The following is an 18,498-nucleotide window of genomic DNA, read 5'->3' on the forward strand; positions in this document are numbered from 1 at the left end:
TGGTAAATGCCCTATCACCAATGTATTTGCCCCACTTAGAAAGTTGAGATAAATAATAAAACTAATGAAAGGAATAATAACTTTTCAGAAGTCTGTTTCAAATTTTAATTCTTCACAGTCACATTGTATTTTAGTCCAGTGCTGCTATAACAAAATACTTGAGATTGGGTTATCTATTTTTTAAAAAAATTATTTAGTACAGTTCTGGGGCCTGGGAAGTCCAAGTTTAAAGGAACCCATATCTGATGAGGTCTTGCTTACTACTTCATCTCAAGACAGAATAATATGAGGACATGAAGCATAAAAAAACTTAAGCACATAGACTCAGGCATTTGTATAATGGACCTGAATTCACTCAGGAGGGCTCCACCTTCATGATTGACTCATCTGTTCAAGGTCTTGCCTGTCAACACTGTTGCATTGGGGACTGAGTTTGTAAGAATTTGGAGGTGCACATGCACAACAAAGCACCCAATATAGAGGGAGTGGTGGCTTTCTTTCACAGGAAGATAGAGGAAAGCAAGAAAGGCAGATTCTGTGGTCCATCCTGTCCTGGAACTTGATGCTCACCAAACCATTCTCACTACAAGATGGGTTTCCCAGGTGTCACCAGCCATCCATGGGCTCTGTGTGTGAGCTGTGTGCATTGGAGCTGTGGGACGGGGCAGGTGTGGCATTGCACTCTGATTGGGCTGTGCAACACAAATGCGCCTCTCTAACTCTGCCTACGATCACTGCACTTGAGATGGGTGTGACTTGCCAAGATGTCAGTCAATTTGCTGACATCTCAAAGCAAGACTCTTCCTTTGAAACATTATCCCCTACCTTATTTGGTGAAGAATATTCCATCGAATCTCCTTTGTGAGTCCCACTTATAAAAATAAATAGATTCCAGATGCACACTCTCTTTCCCAGCTGACCCCTAAGGTCTCAGAGCTGTCCTACCCTTGACATGAAAACTACTTCTGTATTGTGTGATTTCTCACCATTTTTCTTAGCTTAATGTTGCAGCCAGCTCTTTTGAACCCAGCTTATCTCATCAGTGCAGGCAGCTGGCGAGACCCAGGTATGTGGAAAGGAAGGCTCACAAATACTTTGAGAAATAAGAATCAAGAGGCACGTCACTGGCCTGACTTCCATGCTGCCATTAAAACTACTTATAAACATCAGGGTTTTCCCTGTGCTAGCCAGAAGGGACATTAACCTAATCATATACATTTGTTTTACAAAGTACTGTATCATCTCCTCTCCTGGCCAACTCCTGTGACTTTTCAACACCCTCTTCAAGTGGCACCGCCTCTGTAAAGCTTTCCACAGCAGCCCAACCAGTCCACGTTTGTACACTGAGCACCTAGGATGTGCTAGTCACTGTGCTTAGTGCTAGAACACAGTGATGAGCAGGACTGACGTGGTCCCCACCTTGTGGAGCTCATGGATAGTGTAAGGTAAGGTTCAGCCTTAGGACAGGGAACTGTAACCTTGAGCAGGGTATCAGGGAAGACTTGGAGGCTTCCATCCTTGCTTGGAACCATGAGGTCAATCTACCCATATGGGTCAAAGACAAAGACATGGTAGAGCCTGGCATGGGACAGTGTTCGGTATGTTAGTCAGCTTTTGATCACTGTGACCAAAAAACCTGACGAAAACAACTTAAAGGAGGAAAAGTTTATTTTGGCTCATGGTTTTAGAGGGTCAGTCCGTGGTCAGCAGGCTCCATGGCTCTGGGCCTAAGGTAAGGCAAAACATCATTAACAAAGAACACGGCAGAGGAAAGAGGATCAGCTCAAAATGGATAAGAAGCAAAGAATAAGAGAGGAGCCAGGGACAAGATATAGAGTCCCCAAGAGCACAAGCCCAGTGACTTACTACCTCCTCCAGCTATGCCCCAACTGTCTGAAGTTATCACCCAGTAATCCAGTCAAATCATTAATCCATCGAATGGACTCATCCACTGATTAGGTTACACCTCTCATAATTTCATCATTTCACCTCTGAACATCCCTGGATACCCCACAGGTGTTTGTAGAATGAGTGAGGCAGCTCTCTGGCCCAGCCTTATGACAAAGTAGACACTGGTCAGAAGAGGACAAACATCCCACCAAATCTATAAGACCCCCTGGGTGAGCTCTTTGGGGATACTTAGAATTGGCTCTGTGTGACCTTCTAGCTGACCATGGTGAACTCCCATCCCAGACATTTAGCTACTGGTAATCACCCTCTTATCCTGACATAGATGAAGCCATGACACAGGTAATAAAATAACACCTGGCAGAGAAACAGTGCAGGTTTGAGGTTAGAGGGAGCCCAGAGCTCAAAAACATTCAAGTAGGTCTTTTTCTCCACCATGTCCCTCTCTCAGGCCAGGGTTAGCAGCTAAGGTCTCAGAGGCACAGCTGTGCTGTTCTCTTCCATCACAGTAGTGAGAGAGAAGCCACATAATCGCCCTAACTGACCTTGAAAACCAAGCCTCATGTGGAAGAGTGCTTACCCGCCTTCCAAGGGGAGGCCCCCTTCAAAGCTCAGCCATTTTATCCCACACAAGGAGATAAACTTGAGGGCCATCAAAATCTTCTCTAAGGTCAGCCCAGCTTGCAGAAAGAACACTCAGAATTCATTAGTATGAAGTAATTGTGGGAGGGCTGAAGGCAATTGCCACCAGAAGAACTGGTTTAAACTCACTTAATCCTACTCAAACTGTATTTTCTTCAAAAGACACTGACCACCAAGGACATTTCTAGCACAAGGCTCAGCAACAATTTCCAAAGGGTCAATTGGGCTGAAACCAGCAGGATCCAAAGAAATCCCTCTTTCTAAGTGTTGTGTTAGGGATATTTGAACCCCAACCTGCTGGAAAGGGGCCAAGGCTGTAGAGCAGGAGACTTGGTAAGAACTTCTAGGGAAACATAAACCAGGGTGAACTTTTCATTTGAGAACTTACTATTTTTAAGTGCTATTTATTTTTTTACTCATGCATCCATGCACCCTATTGTTCATGGATTTCATAACATTCCATGTCCTGGACAGTACTAGGTGACAGTGACACAGAGATGATATGAACAGCCTTTGCCCTTGGCCCTTGTGATGCTCTTAGTCCATCAAGGGACATGGAGGCACAAACATTGGAGAAAAAAGAGTAAACTATGTAGCCACATCAGAGGATCACCCAGGAGGGAGTTCCTGATGGAGGACCCATTGAGACAGGTGACCCAAAGCTGGGGTCATAAGCACAGGACACAGGAGCCCACCAGGAGAGAAGGATGAGGAAATATTCATATGGACATACACAGATTAAAGCACTTCTTGAAGCTCTGATGTCTTTATCTAGTAAGACAGAAGAAGGCATGGATGTGACATTCTTGATGTCATCCCTACTGGTGCTCCTGAGAGGATTAGGGAGCAAATGGCAAGAACAACAGCTGACACTTGCATAGCACTCAAGGAGCTCACCCTCTGGTGAGGCCATTTCCCAGCCATGGTGGGTGGATTTAAGGAGATTCCTTCCTGCTGAGACTCATTCTTCCAGGAGCCTGGAGTGTGCCTTTAGCATCCAAGGGCCAGAATTAGAAGGAAGCCCACAGCCAAGGAATAAAGCAAAGTTTAGCAGTGGAAGTGGTTTAGTGAATCACGACCACAGGCCATGAAGATGAAGCAGCAGCCAAGGACACCGGCTTGAAATGAACTTGTTGAAGGCAAGCCATCTCCCGTCTCAGTTAGCAAAGTGCTTTCAACTGCTAGACACAAGTCTTTGGGCTCCATTTCCTCATTCAACACTTCAGACTTCACTCCCATCTGTTATCTGTATTCAGATTTCCTTCTTTCTTTTAAAATACATATTTCTACTGCTGAGGGACTGAGACTAAATCTAATATCATGGACCATCTTAGATTCTTCCATAAGCCACCCAATCATGCCTTCTCTGAATTTTCTAATTGGCCAAGAACAAGTATCCAAGGTTAACTTGAAGATGGAAGGCGTATAAAGCCAAATTACATTCACAAATCAGGTTTTCTCTTTGTGCTTTTTTTTATGTCGAATGAGATTGTTAAGCAAGGATCTGGTCTGCAAATGTTTAAAGAGCATGAGTGAGCATTTGTTTTACACTTAAGGACCAAGAAATTCATTTCAAAGCCCTCTGCAAGAGAGAAATGTTTTTGAAGTTCTTGATTCTTGCTGGAAAAAAGTCATGAACAGTTTTGCATTTTACTCCATAATATAGCTGGATTTGTTTTAATAGAAACAAGGAAACTAGCTTGAAATGAGTTTCTCCTCTGCAAATTTTTGACTCAAATGGATTCTTCTAACCAATGTCCCAGCTCACCCTATACTTTCCTGCACTCTTGTCACTCAGCAGAGAACCAACAGGTGCATGCAGGTGAGATTCAGAGACTTACATACCTTGTCCATCTCTGACCCACATCTTATAGGCCTTCACTGAGTCTCAAAGAACAAAGCTATGAAGTCACATCCAAATTTGATAATGAGTATTATGAAGATGACAATGAAAAATAATGATTTTTACATTTGTATGTGCAAAAAAAACCCACAGCTCCTTCATGCCAACCAACCAGTATACTATGGATCTGCAAATTAACACTCTATGACTAGAAATTTGCTTTAAATATGAAACATGATCCCATCATTTACTAATCACTGAGCAAGTCTATTGTCAACTGCTTTGGGAAAGCATGCTTCCTTTGATAGCTATTGGCAACCAAGTATATTGATAAAGTTGTGTTTAAGTATTTCCTTCTATGGAACTACTTAATGTAGTATATATGCATCTGCTCAATTTTTGGAATTTTCATGTATGCCCAAATTGGGATATCCAGTTCTCTTAATGTTCATGTCAGTGATAGTTATAGCTAATTGGAATTTCTAATTTCCTTTTATTTTCTCTTCTCTCTCACAGCCCCCCACCTCAGTCCCCTACCAGTGCTGAGAATCAAGCCCAAGGCTAAGCAAGCATTGTGGCACAGTGTTCCCACCCACTAGCCCAGAAACTTTAATTTTCTCCACCTGCAGTGCTGAGATGAAGATGGAGAGCAACAGTTAATGGAAATGTTTGTTATCTATGAGAGGCTTTATTTGCCTAGATTTCCATTATTTTTTAACCCTCAGGCAGTTTATTTTGTTATAAATGTTCATTTGCACAAGATCTTTATTTTTTCCCTTAGAATATGTTAATTGGGAAAAAAGAGTATATAACATAATACAAACCCTTGTCATATAAACAAATATTGAGAGATGATTCAAGAACCCTGTATAGAATTTTATGTTCATGAGCTCCTTTTCTGGGAAGTTGCTTATCTTTGAGAATTCAAACTGGTTCAATTGAACAATGTAATATGTCATATAATATATAATATCAACTAATATTGACTGCAGCCACTGTATCTGTACTGACACAAGCTTAGTTCATTTCTAGGGGTTTTTTTCCACTAAGTACTGTGAAAGCCTAGAATCTTGAAAGGCTGGAAACAAGGGCATTATTCATTCATCAAACACTGGAATGCTGGGTACACCTTCTACTTCATAAGCAGCCCCAGCAAAAGTAAAGATTTTCAATTTGGTTATGTGTTTGTTTTATTTAAACTTTTATTTAAACTTTATAACAAAAATCCTCCTGAGGATATCAAAACTATGCAATTGCTCTCCCAAGGCGTGCACAACCAGGTAGCTGATGATTGAATTAAACAACCTTTTCTCACTTGCTTATCATGGAAGCAAACGTTCTACCACTTCCACTTCCAGGCCTCTGCACTCAGACATTTCCTCCCCACCCTGGAAAAACCTAGCTAGTCACCTTTGCTTCCTCCACCTCATTCTTTGACTGAAGTGCCCTCTGGTTTTTAGCAAATTCACTAGCCTCTGATTCAAATGCCTCAGTGGAAGTTTTATCATGTTACTCTCAGGCAACATCTACAGATAAATTAAATTATAGGACTTCACAAAAAGTGATAATAATACACCTGAATATACCTTATCTTTAAAAAAAAACATGTTTTTTAATGTGGTGTTGAGGATTGAACCAGTGCCTTAACACATGCTAGGCGCACTCTACACTGAGCTACAACCACATCCCCAAGAATATCCCTTATCTTAAACACTTGGTACCAGATTTGGGGTTTGTTTCAATTTCTTATACAAAATGAGAGCTTGGGGCTGGTACCCAAGTCTAAACAAAAAATTCATGTATATTTGTTTCATATATACCTTATATGCATGGCCTAAAAATAATTTTATAAAATATTTTTAATGAATCTTTATAGTGGCTGCAACCCATCAAGGGAGGCCAGGTGTGGAATTTTCCACTTGTGACATCAGCTCAGTGCTCAGGCACTCCTCCTGCTTACTGTAAATGCTGAGTAAGTTACTTCTTCCACTTCTCACTTTCTCCATGAAAGGACTTGAGATTGTTAGCTCGGGTATTCATGTTATAGATTGTTGAGGACAACTTCCTTACCTGAAAGACCACAACATAATGACCTAAAGAAAATTAAGTGACTTGTCAAGATGATATCAGTTCGTTTTACCACCTCGATCTTCTCCTACTCATAACAAAAAGAACTGCAATTTACTTCATGGAATCATGAGCCAGGCACTACACTTAGATGACTGCATGTATTATTTTATTTGAGCCTGACAACACTATTTCAAGGTAGATTGTCCTTCCACTTACTTTAGAGATAGGGAAATAAAATATCTGGGAGAGAGGTTGAGGAAACATAGGTACCCACATCACATACAAACACAGATTTGAACACCAGCTGAATCTGGAACCCATGCTTCAAATCACTACTGATCTTGCTGCCTTTTTGGTAACTGTGTATGGAGATATACAGGTAAAGGTATATAGATATACTGTACCTGGTATATATCAAAAGTCAATAAGCAAGATATACATTATTTTGCAGGTTTTAAAACTGTAATAAAATTGCATTTCAACTGAAGGGTGGACAGGGGAAACAGGAGCAGGACATCCATTGTTTCTTTCTTCTACCTTCTATACCACAGAAATCACAAAAGCTAAATGCTACATTTCCCAGACTCCTTTGCAACCTAACTCCTGGAGGTGTTTTGATTCTGTCAATCAAATGTGGCAGAACTGGAGCAGAGGCCAGGCATCTGTTTTTTCTGATGCCACACTGGTTGTGAAGACATGTGGTTTCTTTGCTGCACCATTAACAAAGGTTCTGGGCTGTAGTCACTGGCTTGGAAAGGTTGAGAGCAGGGCCTGTGGCATCCACTCTGAGGGTACAGATGCTTACAGGCACAGTGTGATTCCAGAGCCAGCAATAGAGCTGTGGCTATTGTGGTGAGATACTGATTATGGTGGTTTCCTAGCCTAACTTGATGGCTTCCTAGTTGTGATAGAGTGGTATGGCAATGATGTCAGCAGTATTTTGATCAAGAATGGGACACTTCCCCAGTGACTCATGCAGGTTTGGTTAGCTTCCTGGAGTAAAGCAAGAAGATATTGAAGTCAAGGCCCTACCAAAAGCAGGGACCATGATAAATTCCCTGCCCTTTGGGGAGTGATCCTGAAGGACTGGACCCTCAGAGGAAGGGTGACCTGGAGGAAACCAGTCTTCAGACCCACTGCAGTCCAGCCTCAAGGCTTCTGCATGGCCCCAAATATCTTAACTCCTAAAATGGAAATAAGCAATTCTGGACTTACGGTTACCAAATGTGGTACAAGTTAATGAAAGTACTTCTGGAGGAAGGAAATATCCTAAACTTCAAGTTTTTTGAATGGCAACTTTTAAAACAGCATATCCCACATGTTGCCTATGATAATCAAGCAGCTATGACAATGAGAATGAGAAACAGCAGAACCTACAATAGAAACAGAAAATAATCAGAAGTTATAGCTCAAAATTCTAAAAGAAGTCTAGTGCATGTCAAATATATGATTCAAAACTTTCCAATAACAACATTAAAAAGGTAAAAATAATTTATAAATATTTTCCTTTAACTCAATGTATTTCAATTGATATTTTTTGCTTAATCCTGATGATTTCAACACATACTCACCACAGGCCCCATCTCCACTTCTTTGACTCTCAGAGCCTAAGCCATCCTCTTCCCACCAAGGGCTGCCAACAAATGATGAATCCAGCATCTGTGAAAAAAATAGGCATTATTTGCAGTGCACTTGGACTCAGCCATGGAACATTAATGACAGGGACACTCCATGTTATAACCAGGAAGATGCATCTTTTAGAGACCAAAACAATTTAAGGAATCATTGTTACAAAATAAGAGAAGGGAAAGAAAGAGTTCAAATAGTACTTGGTAAGAACTTTCTACAAGCTGAAATCATATAGAAGGCGAAGAATATTCCTTTGAGATAAGAATTACTGATATAAAAAGATATGAAATATTATGACAGTAACAAAAATGGATAGCATCCTTTGAAAGGAGCAATTTTTTAATAATGTGGAAGAAAAAAAAATGTCTTATGGATAAAAAATTAGAAAACAAGGGGAAAAAGCTACTATCAGTTTTTTTCAAGGTCAAATTCAATATTTGGCACATGCCTTACAAAGCAAAATACTCTCATGAGAAATTCACGTTGTTGGCTTCTCATTTTATCTTCAAACACCATTTTTAAAGATAAATAAATATTAATTCACTCTATTTTTAATTCTCATCCAGTAGTGCAGGAGTCAGAGGCTTCAATGTGTTTATCATTGAACCATCGTTGCTGGTGTTGCTTGTTTGTCAGTTTGTTGGGGAGGAGGGATCTTAGATAAAATGCTTTGCAAAAGGAGATCTGAAATATACCACAGTGAATCTCCATATCTGTACAACCACAAGTCTGGTATCCTAATTAGAGTACGATGTACTCTATATTTGTATAAATATGCCAAACCACACTCTACTGACATGCATAACTAAAAAGCACAAATGAAGTAAAATAAATAAATAAGAAGAAGATTTGAAGTAAGTTTGTTTCTAGTAGGACCTGTCTGCTGTTGCTAGGTCATAAAATATTCTCCAGCCAGAGCTGGAGGTGACTTATGCCATTCTAGGCAGAGAACCACTCGCATGGCAGTAAACATCCAGGCATCCCAGGAGGTGGCTCTAGTAATAATTTTCTTGCTCTTTTGTACCCTTAAAGGTTCAATTTTCCTGACTTTTTACTTTTTCCTGGCGCCATTCTGTATGTAAAATCCAAAATTGATTATTTCTTTTCAGAGACAAAAATGTTACTATACTTCACACAGCCTAAGTCTGATCTTTAAAAATATTTATATCTACTTACAATATATTCATCTTTGTCATAAAATATCTCATAATATCTGTGTTTTAGCCTATGATTAACATGTGTTTCCAATGACTGAAAAGGGTTGTATATTTTATTAAAATATCTATCATTATTACAATACATCTAAAATAACATGGACTAGTTTTATAAAATCTAGAAAATCCTGGAGGTGAAAGTGAACTATTGTTCCAGCATTCATTTTTGTCTAAAACTAAAGAGTGTTTACTGAAAAAAAAATAGATTTTTTTTCCCTTCTACAAACCTGAACATAGTGCCACCTGGAAATAGGATTTTCAGAATTTACAGGTTGGTAAGATGACTCATAGCAGAAGTCATACCATACATCTCTTTTTATGTCTGTAGCCTGGTAATATGCTGTATAAATTAGACAAATGCCCACATATTTCTAACATGCTTCCCAAGATAAGGGACTTTAAATTCAAAAAGAAGTGTTGTTCTAAATTACCTCAATGAACTTGATTTTTATAAAAGTGAGGGGAAGATGAGACTAGTAGCAGCTGAATAAAACAAAAGCAATGAATTTGTCGTATCTACCAGTGCACCTAAGAAGAAGCAGGGAAAGGAATTAAACCTCCCCACCTCCAAGAGACCATGACTGGCAGCCAAGTAGACTGTAAAACTTAGCAGAGGTGACAAACCAGCACAGCCTTCTGGCTCCCTTCCCACATGGCCCTGAGAAACAAGTAAGAAGCAAGCACAGCAACAGACTTCTGGACAGCCACCCTGTTCACATGAGGACAAAGGAATATTATTTCTAAAGCACTGAAAAAAAGAATTTTATATCCAAGCAAATTCTCATTTAAATGGGAAGGGGTTGGTATTCATTTTCTATCACAGTTATGACAAATTACCCCAAACCTAGCTGCTTAAATCAATACATTTATTGTCTTACAGTTCTATCTGAGTTGGCTCAACTGATGTCTCCACTTTGGATTTCACAAAGTCAAAATCAAGATGTTCAACAGCTGAACTTTGCAGAAGCTTTGAAAACAATGTGCTTCCAAGGGCTTTCAGATTGTTGGCAGAATCCACTCCCTTGCTGGCTGTGAGCAGGGCACTCCTTAACTTTAAGAGGCCTCTCTCTGGTCCACACATTTCAAATCCAGCAACAGCATATCTAATTCTTCTCTTGCTTAGAGTAACTTTTTCTTCTGCTTTATCCTTCTTGTCTCTATCCTGAGAAAGTCCTCTGATTTTAAGGGCTCATCTGATGACACTGGACCCACTCAGGTAACCTGGAAAGATCTTTTTATTTGGGCTTCAACTGATTGATAATTTTAACTACAAAACCCTTCAGAGCAGTGTCTAGATTAGTGTTTGAATAGCCAAGGGACAGGAACTTGAGAAGAGAGCTTTAGAATTTGTCTGAAAAGTGTGCTAAGAATATTTTGAAATAGAAAGCCTAAAGAATATTTTCCTCTTAAAGACCCAAGTTGGCAATAAAGGAAGGGGAGGGAGAGAAGGAAGGCGGGGAGGACACAGGGAACAAGATCTACCAAATCATGCTATGTCCATGTATGAGCAGACCACAATTGATTCCGCTTATATAATATTTTAATTAAGATAATAACAATAACATTAGGGAGATTAGTTGAGTAAAGCAAATGGATCAGGAAAAGGAGCAGAGGAGTGCTGAGGGCCATTACCAAGTAGGTATGACACATCGTTATCCTTGCCAGTGTACCCCATGTTAAATGGACTTGCCTTGGAAATTTGCTGCAACCTTGCTTGTGTGTTTGAGAAAGGTGACCCTGCTCAATCACCAGGGTGCATCCAGGATTAGGGTGTATTCCTGCAGGAAGTATCTCCGTCCTTGGGTTTAGGGTGTGACAATAGGAGTTTTAGGGAAGTTGAGGTTGAAGATTATTGATGCTGGGATTAGGGTGTTCCTGCTGCTTGTTCCCGTTGAGTTCTCGTGAGATTAAAATGGGATTTGAAAAAAGCCTCGTGGAGTAGGATTTGGGATCGGACATTTTGGAATTGCCCCTGAACGTGTGTGGAGGCTGGTGTGAGATCGGGAATAAAGAATTGCTGTTTGAACCTACAAAGCTGTGTGGTGGCTCGTGATTCTGTGCCAAGCCGAGACATTGGCACTTGGCTTTCGGCAGAGGAGGGATAGGGAAAAGGTGGGGAAGGAGATTGTTCAATAACGTTTTGTGCATGTACGAATGTGTCATAGTGAATTGCACTATTATGTATAATTATAATGCACCAATACTTTTTTATAAGATCCAAGTTGAAAGAACTTTTTTGCAGAAAGCACCCCAACTATAAGGGGGGGGGGGAAGAAGACAAGAGAGCCAATGTGTTAAATTACACGAGTAATGTGTTAAAGATTATGACTGGAAAAACAAAGGGGAGGAAGGAAAAACTGAAACAGAAAATAAGAAGTATACTTCTAAATAACCCAGATACATAATTCAGAGCAGTCTCAGGGCAATAGGGCTGGAGGTAGCACACAGAAGAGATGTGAAAATATGCCAGATACTTTTTATTAGGGACAAAATTAATGACAAATGCAAATAAATATTAGTATTTGTCATAAGTGAAGAGTAACTAACACGACAAGAAAAACAGAATGTGTAATTCATGAACCAGCAGAAGAAAATTCAGTATAGTAGCCAGAACACAAAAACAGAGAAAGAAATAAATCGCCAAAATGCACAACAAATGGAAAATATGATGACAAAGTCCAAATATTTAACAGAAAGTCCAAATATGCAACCCACCTAAAAAACTAACCTCAGCAATGAAAGACCTGAAATGCTCAGGTTGAATTTTTTAAAACTCTAACAATGTGCATTGTTTTACAAGATACCCTGAACAGGAAAAGAAAAAAATTTAAAATTTTAAAAGTAGTGTATCAGTCAAGACAGGCCAGGTTTGACTGGAGAAGTAAACACCAAAATTTCAGAGGCTGAAAACATTTATTATACACTTAAAATGGTTGTAATGATAATTTTGTTATATTTTTATCACAAATCTTTTAAATTATTTTAAAAAGAATGTTTACTTATGCTATATGTTCAACTTGGGGTAGCAAGAAGGCTCTCTGCACATTAAAATAAAGGACAACAATTAGAACTTTGTTTTTTTTTATTAGTTGCTCAAAACATTACAATGATCTTGACATATCACATATCATACATTTGATTCAAATGGGGTATGAATTCTTATTTTTACCATGTGTACAGATTGCAGGATCACATTGGTTATACATCCACATTTATACATACTGCCATACTAGTGTCTGTTGTATTCTGCTGCCTTTCCTATTCCCTTCCTATCCCCCCTCCCCTCCCCTCCCATCATCTCTCTCTACCCCATCCACTGTAACTCATTTCTCTCTTTTTTCCCCCTTTCCCCTCACATCCTCTTATATGTAATTTTGTATAACAATGATGGTCTCCTCCCATCTTCCGTGCAATTCCCCTTCTCTTTCCCATTCCCTCCCACCTCTCGTCCCTGCTTAATGGTAATCTTCTTCTCATGCTCTTCCTCCATGCTCTGTTTTGAGTCACCCTCCTTATATCAAAGACGACATTTGGCATTTGTTTTTTAGGGATTGGATAATTCACTTAGCATAATCTGCTCTAGTGCCATCCATTTCCCTGCAAATGCCATGATTATGTTATTTTTTAGTGCTGAGTAATATTCCATTGTGTATAAATGCCACATTTTTTTTATCCATTCATCTTTTGACGGGCATCTAGGTTGGTTCCACAGTCTAGCTATTGTGAATTGTGCTGCTTTGAACATTGATGTACCTGTATCCCTGTAGTATGCTCTTTTTAGATCTTTGGGGGAATAGTCAGAGAAGGGGAATAGCTGGGTCAAATGATGGTTCCATTCCCAGCTTTCCAAGGAATCTCCATACTGCTTTCCAAACTGGCCACACTAGTTTGCAGTCCCTCCATCAATGTACAAGTGTACCCTTTTCCCCACATCTCCGCCAGCACTTTTTGTTGTTTGACTTCATAATGGCTGCCATTCTTACTGGAGTGAGATGGTATCTTAGAGTGGTTTTAATTTGCATTTCTCTGACTGCTAGAGATGGTGAGCATTTTTTCATGTACTTGTTGATTGATTGTATGTCCTTCTCTGAGAAGTGTCTGTTCAGATTCGTGGCCCATTTTTTGATTGGGTTATTTGTTTTCTTATTGTTTAATTTTTTGAGTTCTTTGTATACTCTGGAGATTAGGGCTCTATCTGAAGTGTGAGGGGTAAAAATTTCTTCCCAGAATGTAGGCTCCCTATTTACCTGTCTTATTTTTCCTCTTGCTGAGAAAAAAAAAAAAACTTTTTAGTTTGAGTACATCCCATTTGTTGATTCTTGATTTTAACTCTTCCCGAAAAAGAGTTAAGTCCCTCATAGTTGTTCACGTGCTGCTGGCACAACCCATGTCTCCCCCCCCCGCCCCGCAATATTAAATATTTCTATGTTTAAACAGGAGATTTGAAACCACAATTGAAAGTATAATTGTTGGGACTGCTGATTCTTGGAATCATAAAGGCTAAAATGCAAGATCAAGGAAGGTGGACGAATGTGTGAGGAGGACGGAAGAAGATGTTCATGTGAGAGATGCATGAGGAGTGTTTGTGTTTATGTTAAAGCAGAGAATCCACTTAGCTGCCCACACCTGTTCTCACTGGTTGGCACAAGGGGCATGTAAAATATGAGGGACAGGTAATACCATAAGGTGGGGTCTGGAAGACTTGGAAGCCTATGGGTGACAAGGGTGTGTCAGGAATTCGGATGAAGGGGGAAGTTTCTCCTGGCTCCCAGGCCAAGAAGAGAATGCCACAACACAGTGGCCCCCATGGAGAGTGGCTCTCTCATCCTGGGCCAGACCATGCTTCAGGAATAGAGGAGAAATGGGAGAGCACAGGAGGATGGGCTGTGTTTCTGGAAGGTCTCAAGGGAGGATCATGGGAACAAAAACAAACTGGAAAAAGCTCCTGACTCCTTCCGAGAAAATTCAGAGCTGACAGGGACCAAAGGACAGAAAAGGAGTTGGCAGCATATCTGAGGTGACCTCAGCTCTCCTCACTCTGAGTGTGCATGTTGGAGAGAGTGTGTCAGGCATGTACCGCATGGACCTGCATGCACCACTGAGGCGCAGAGAGCTTGTTTCTCTCATAGATTTTCTCCCAGGCTCACAACTGCCCTGGGATCTCCCAGACCCCTCCCTGCCCTGTTCACCACCACCATCTCTTCCTTCCCAATACCCCATGGTTGAGCGTCCCTTGTCTACCCACCAGCCCCCGCTGTCCTGCCTCCTGGCTTTCTATCTGGCACATTCCTCTACCTGGAGTACCTGCTTCCCCAGCCAAAAGCCAGTCATCCTTCATGAGTGGACACAAATATCTCCTGCCATTATCTCTTCCTCATCCTCCCAGGATAAATAAATAATTCTCTCCTGTGTTGTCTAGTCCTTGAGTTCACAGTAAGAGTACCTCACATTGTGATGACTGTTTATACATTTCAAGGAATAAGATATTTGAGAATATACATATCCCTTTATAGCTTTTGTTTAATCAATTTTTTTAAAGGAACTACTGGGAAAGTATGGCCCTCTGGTTATGTGATAAATCATGTTTCCATGGGAAGCAGGAGCTAAGAGAGTGTTCTTCTTGTGTTTGAGGGTCCCTTTCCCATACAATCATCTGGGACAATACAATACCTCAATCCACAGCTGCATCTGCATCTCCCCTCAGTTCATCACTATGGTCACTACAGTTGTCTTCAAAGGTGTACCCTGGCAGCATCCCTGTCTCAGTCATCATGAGGCCAGCAGGTCATGGGCAGAAGTGAGAGGGAAGTAAGAGCCAGTGGCATGTGACAGCTATGGAGAGCAACCTGGGCTGAGACCGGGGAGAGAACCTGAATCCCACTCTGACTCCACCCACTGAGTCTTCTCCCCATTAAATGGACACATGAACAAGATGTCCTACCCTCCACAGCCATCAGTGGGGAGGATAAGCCCCTATTCACCATAAAATCACATGATCCTCAGGCTGTGGTAAAGTAGAGGACTGCTGAACCAAGCACAGAGCCTGACGCTGCTGCTTCAGGGCAGGGGCACAGGATGACTGCAAACAGATTTCCTTAGGTACAAAGAAGCAGAGAAGATTCTGGCCTGATTCATTAACATCTCTACCCAAGAGGACCATGTGGAAGGTGGGCTACAAGACAACAGAAATATGAGGGCTGGGCAGTACACAGACTTGGGAGAAATAGTACTTGGTGGCTCCCATGCATACATCTGGGGACAGGAGCCTTGGGTAATCCCTGGGAGGAGGCAGCTGGGAAGGGCTTGGCACTCCTAACTCTTGAGTCTGGGTGAACCAGGCAGGTAACCTGGAGAACAGAAGGAATAGAAGGCTGCAGTAGAGACATAGGAAGGATGGCCAGGTGAGAAGGAGATGGAGAGCATATCTGGGCACTCCTGCCCCTTGCCTGGTGCAGATTCCTGGCTTCCAAGCTCAAACCAGATCCCAAATGGGGATGGATGAGCTCCAGAGTTGACTGAAAGAGTATGGGTTGTAGATTGTACTTTCAGAAATAGAAGTCATGAAATTTTGACTGATGAGTGTTGTACTCTTTTTTTTCTTTTTAACGTTTTCCTGCATCAATTCCACTTCTGTCAGTTAATGCTCTCTGGTGGAATAAAAGGGGCAAATGACAAGATTATGTAAGTGCCCTGCACTTAGCCAAACTTATGACTCACCAGGGCCCTCTCTTCCTTCTTGTGTTTGAGGGTCCCTTTCCCATACAATCATTTGGGACAAAACAATACCTCAATCCACAGCTGCATCTGCATCTCCCCTCAGTTCTTCACTATGGTCTCTGCAGTTGTCCTCAAAGGCTTACCCTGGCGGCATCCCTGTCTCAGTCATCATGATTCTACAGGCTCCTGAGGTCCAGGCCATGAGATGGGGACCTGTAGTTCCTGTGTCTGAACCTTTGAATGGCAGTGTGAGAGATCTCAGACCAGGACCCACTCATCAAGTAGCCGGAGTCTTCTCAGACTCAGGTGATCGCTTCATTCGTGCCTACACTGGCCTGAAATGTGTATTTGAAGCTATTTAAATGGTGTTTAAATCGTGGTTGAGTGATCGGATCTCGAGATAACAATGAAATTGACCAAAGGAAACTTTGAAAGGTTAATTATAGCCAGGCGCTGCTGCACATGCCTGTGATTCCAGCTTCTTGGAGGCTGAGGTAGGAGTATTGCAAGTTGGAGGATGGCCTGGATGATTTAGCAACATCCTGTCTCAAAATAAAAATTTTTTAAATGAGCAGGGGACTTGGCTCAGTAGCAGAGCGCCCCTGCTGGATTCAATCCTCAGTACCTCAAAAGAAAAAGAAAAAGATTGTTTCTGCAAGCCTCCAGGTGGCAGCTGAGCTAGGCATTTTCTTCCTGACTGTCCGAACTTTTCCCAAAGGAGAAGTTGCTTTTGCTTTTAGAGAGTCTTTCCTGAAAGTTTTCGGGCCAGGGGCACAGAATCTACTGAAAACTATGGCTGATGGCAGGCTAGCTAACAACTGCCTTCAACCACGTTGATTTCAGACGGCACTTTATTAGGAGCCCGAATTTTTTTTGGTATTTTAATAATAAAAAGGGATGAGTCGGAAGGTAGGGATGCAAATGGTTAAACACTCGGGCCCAAGAAGTCCGGAGAGGAGACAGGAAAAGAGGTGAGGAAGGCGACACATCAGAATGGTTAAGCAGCGCAGGGATCTGGGGCAGTCAGTGGACAGCGGCCAGTCCCGGGGGCCAGTCAGCGGGGCGGCTGCTGATGTTTTGTAAAAGGCAGATTTTTCTTCTGCTCCGACTTGGGTCGCCACCTGCCCTGGCCCGAGGCCCCAACTTTATCCTCGGCTTTGGGTTCGTCTTCTCCGGTAACAGCCAGGGCCGCGGGACGAGTGCGAAAGGAGGGCGGAAGTCGCGGCGAGGAGGCGGCGGGAGGCGCTGGGGACGCGTCCCGGTCCCGCGCCGTCGCAGGAAGGGGACCCAGGCGGAGTCCAGCACCGGGCGGTGATTCAGCCGACGCCTCTGTAAGGGCACGGTGGCCAGGGGAACCCGAGGGAAAAACGACAATGCCCAAAGGCCAACTTAGTGGAGTGGCTTAGAAAGTCGGGGCGGGGCAACCGCCGGAACCAATCAGCAGGAGGAAGGAGGCGGCGGAGCGGATTCCCCGGGGGGCGGGGCGGGGGTTTCCGGCTTTAAAGCCTCTGAGCGCCGCCGCAGGTCTCGCAGTGCTCCTGAGCGCTGAACCCGTGGCCGGATGGGTCCGCGCGGCGCTCTTTCTTGGTGTCCTGGCTCAGCTCCCGCCCCACTTTCTTTGGGCGTCGCCGGCCGGTGAGTTGCGGGATCGAACTGACGGGACACCTCCGTCCCCTTCTCAGTCCCCAGACTTCCCCTGCATGTTGCGTCCCACCGGTCCACGTCCCCGCAGCAGGTTATGCTCCCTGCAGCTACGGAAGGAGCCGCGGGAACTGAAAAGAGACGAAAAAATAAGGGTAGGAGGATGCGAGGGAGCGAGATGACAGGGGAGAGCTAGATGGCTTGGTACTGGTCCCCAGTGCCACCCCTGTCTTCAGAAAGCGGGAATCCGAGCTTCTTTCTCCAAGAGCCCAGGAGCAAGAATGAGTCACTGTGAAAGGGTGTGCGTTTTCCCGCTGCGGGTGGCATTTACTGGCTGTGTTGTGCGTTTCCAGTGAGGAATTGCCATGAACTCCTCCTGGCCCCTTTGTCTAGCACAGATGTCTCTATCACAGGTCGTCCTAAGTCGTAATGACAGGTCCAATCGCTTCCAAGTTCATGTGATATCCACTTTTTAGAATTTTCTTTTAAAGGTAAAGAAAGGTGGGGAAGGTGCCTCATGAAAATCAAAGGGAGATCAGTAGAGGAAAGAGACTAGGGGGAGGGAGGAGAGGAGAGAAAGGAAATACTGGGGAATTATATTGGTCAAATTCCGTTGCTATATTGTGCGTGTACGAATGTGACAACAAATGTCACCCGTGATGACAAGTATAATACACCAATAAAACTATGAAATGAAATTGAAATTTAAAATATCATCAATGGGCACTCTCTCACTCTCTTTGGTATTTGGAGGCCATATGCTGCAGGCACAGGTTTCTTTGAGCCTAGTTCAATCACTCTGGTCCAAGCACACTCTGGAGATCATGATGGGCA

General features: G+C 42.4%; 1 long non-coding RNA gene across 1 annotated transcript in view; it reads right to left on the minus strand.

Annotated features, from left to right (window-relative positions):
* Positions 1-18,498, minus strand: part of LOC144256690 (uncharacterized) — a 145,268-nt gene that overhangs the window by 86,998 nt on the left and 39,772 nt on the right. Inside the window, exon 2 of the long non-coding RNA XR_013344199.1 lies at positions 8,035-8,122. This is a non-coding gene — a long non-coding RNA (uncharacterized LOC144256690). The remainder of the gene's footprint in view (positions 1-8,034; positions 8,123-18,498) is intronic.

Source organism: Urocitellus parryii, chromosome 8 (genome assembly GCF_045843805.1).
Source record: "Urocitellus parryii isolate mUroPar1 chromosome 8, mUroPar1.hap1, whole genome shotgun sequence".
NCBI lineage: Eukaryota > Metazoa > Chordata > Mammalia > Rodentia > Sciuridae > Urocitellus > Urocitellus parryii.